Below are 3589 nucleotides of genomic sequence, written 5' to 3' on the forward strand. Positions count from 1 at the left end.
TCCATGTATGTTTTGAGCGATTATTGTTGAGAATAAATCATTGAGCCTTATGTTATGAAGATTGGCCGAATCATTAGTCCCAGTACCTCTCTACCAATTTGTCAATATTTTTGTATATAATTTTTATAAATCTAAAAATCCTTCACCTTCACAAGTCTTAGAGTTCGAACCTTCATTACTACAACCCATCAAAAATCATTAATCATTTTGGCGCCGCCGACGCGGATTTCTGCTTAGGTAGAATTTTTAGGTTTATTTTTTTTTTACTATTATTTGTTCCTTTTTACGTTTCTTTTTGTGTATTTGATTTACAGGTTCGAAGTGGAATACTAAGGACTTGGGAACAAAAAAGCTTAAAGCTAAAAGCTAAAAGAGAAGAAAAAAAAAAGACATAATTTTATTTTTATTTTTAGGATTTAATTTTTATTATTTTTTTTTGTATATAGCTTTTATTTATTTTTTTTAGAATTTGTAAATAGGCTTTATTTTTCATATTTTTTGTAATTTTTGGACTTTTTATTTGGACTTTATTCTGGACAATTGGACTTTATTTTTTTTAACCCTACGGAAGGGTATTATCAAAAAAATAATAATTATATAAACTGTGTGCAGGGAAGGACGACGATTATTATATCGTCTTGGCCCCTCGGGTTCGTACATGACATAGGAGTCGTGGCCCGAGTCGACTTCAACGGTTCATCCCCCGTCTGGTACGGGAGGTAAGTCCATCGAAATACTCGCGAATCTCCTGTAAGCGAGTTACTGTATTCCTTAAGGTGATTCATTGATTGAGGACGAATTTGGACTGTTTTTAAATTCCTAGTAAAGGGCAAGGCCTGGCCAATACAAGATAAGGGTTCGGATTTCATCACCGCTCCCTTCTTGCCCGCCTTAGGAAAACGAAACCTAACGCGAACCTAAGCTTAAAATTTGGAATAGAACGAGACCGATAGGGTAACGAGCTTAATAGGAAACTCGTTCGAAAAATATTGGTTGCTCTTTAAGCACACTCCAAAGTTCATGATGGTTTCTGTGAGTTGAATGCGTGACTGCGCCGCCTTGTGATAGCGGTGAGGCCTTGGGTATCAAAGTTCCACTGAGCTTCCCTCGCCTCAATTCAACTTACTTTGACTCAGATTGATTCCAGAGGGGTTTGCTCAAATTGCAACGAATTCCCTTTCGAAAGATAGAAGCTGGTCTAGAAACAATCTAAGTGGAGCCATCATGCTTTTTGTTTGCTAGAAATCTTTAGGTTTGTTTTGGTGGAGTCGAGTCGGCCTTGTTTGTGGTTGTGTAGAATTCCCTTGCAATTAAGAATGTCGAACTGGTATGATAGAAGCCAATACAATGAGTATCGACCTGAATTTGAATATGGACATCATCAGTTTTATGACCATGGTGGGAATAGTAGTTGGGAACGCCAACCTTTTCAAGGTTATGGTTCATACCATAGTGAGCCCAATTACTATCCACACACGAATTGGTCTTACGAGCAAGAAAATCAGGAATATTATAGTACTAGTCATGCGTTTTTGGAAAATTACTTAAAAACTAGTCCTGATTATGACATTTCTAAACCTGTTCAATCTCTAGAAGAAACCTACCAACAAATTCGAAGGGAGTATGAACGTGCAGTTAGTTCAAGAGAAGAGAGTACACAACGGTATAAGATATTCAATGAGACTTGTGAACGTATAAGTGTTACGCTCAGAGAAATTCACGCACGTTTAGAGGCAGAAAATGAACAGTTAACTAATGCTGCTCGAAATAATCTAAATTTCCAAAATAGTGTTTCCAATTCTACCCTTTATATCAATAGTGAATATTTTCCCAATCTAGAGACGAGGTTAGAATAAAAGACACTACTTATTTAGATAAGGTTCAATCATCTTTGTACTATTATGATGATGAGGATAGTAGTAATGAAGAATCTGAAATATGTAGGCATAGTGATCAGGAATCTATTAATCCAATTGAGCTTTATAATGATTATATTATTCCTAGTTCAAATCCAAATAATTTTTATGATTATTCACCTATTCAAAAGGACGAGGATTTGATTAGGGATACCACCGTTTTAGACGATGTAGTTTTTCCTTTTGATTACGGAGCCGATAGTGGTTTAGAAGAACGGGTTCATTTCGAAAATACTGTTTTAGAGTCTGGCGACTTAGAAACAATAGTCTTGGAAGAAGAAGATAGACCCGTAGAGATGAGTAAAGATGCACTACCTGATAATAAATTAGAAGAATCAATTGACCATTTTCAAGAATCTAATGATCCAGAAATTAGGGAGATTGTAACTAGTCTATCTAGAGACACTAAAAACTCTAAGTTTGGGGGTGATTATCACCTTCATAGTGCCTTACCTTTAACTCTCAGAAAGTCCCTTCACTTAGGACTTGATATCTCTGCCTCGACAATTTTACAAGATTACCTTCATACTCGTTTTCCCGAACCTAATGATATCCAGGAAGAAGTTCAGTCGTTAGAAACCCATCCTCTAGTTGATGTGGTTTGCCCAGGCTATGATCCCCAGATTGACTTTGTTTTCCCACCAAATAGTTTTCTTCCAACTGTGGGAACGTTTATATTCCAAATGTGTCGAATATTAACTTGTGAGACTAAACCTAAATGCCTTAGGAATTTAGAATCGACACATTTGCTTAAGAATGACCACTATTCTCACTGTGGTCAATTTTGTAAGTCATATCTGATTGACTTAGAGGATCCGCAATTATTTAGGTTATTACTTTGTGATTCCAAGTTCTTATTTGAGTTTTTCCAGACTCTATGACCTAATAATTTGGATCCAACCTATGAAGAAACGCAGCCAATGAAAATATTCTATTTAGACCCTTTCATAGAACCTGAACCGCAATTAGCGATAGTTTTCAGGAAACTAGGTAAGGGCATGCTTTTCTTGTCCATTTTCTTGGTTCACTGCAGTTTCCTATGGTCAGCTCTTTTTGGCTTTGAAGACCCACAGTTATTTCGACTGTTACTTTATGGTTCGAGTTGACCAATCCTTTTCTAAGCCTGGATGAAGACTTTAAACTTAGCACTTCTTGGGAGGTATCCCATGCTCATGCAACACGGTAATATCTTTCCTTAACTCTTTCGCTTCAAATGGTAACAGTTTCTCCTTGTTCATGCTTTTAGTTTCATCTTTAGAACATTGAGGACAATGTTAGATTTAAGTTTGGGGGTATGGGAGAAACTTTTTTTTTTAGTTGCAATAAATAAACTCCAGAGCCTAGAAACTTATGCGTATTGAGGTAGGCACTAACTAATCTAAGTGGATGGAAGCATGTTGGTTGTAGGAGTTGAGGAACCAATCTGATTATATGGAAACATCTAAAAGAGTCTATTCATAAAAGCACAGAGCTCAGGTGTTAGAAATAACATGATAGTTTCACCATATTTCGTTGAGTCCTTTTCACTTCTATTTTTATTTTTTATTTTTTCTTGTGTAAAACTATGTTTCTCTAAGTGATTAGGTGGGGCACACGATTCAAGTTGTTACCACTGCTAGGGTGAATTAGAGTGATTGAGTTACTATTAAAAAAAAAAAAGTTAAGACCGGACC

The sequence above is a fragment of the Papaver somniferum genome, unplaced genomic scaffold (assembly GCF_003573695.1).
Source record: "Papaver somniferum cultivar HN1 unplaced genomic scaffold, ASM357369v1 unplaced-scaffold_21, whole genome shotgun sequence".
NCBI lineage: Eukaryota > Viridiplantae > Streptophyta > Magnoliopsida > Ranunculales > Papaveraceae > Papaver > Papaver somniferum.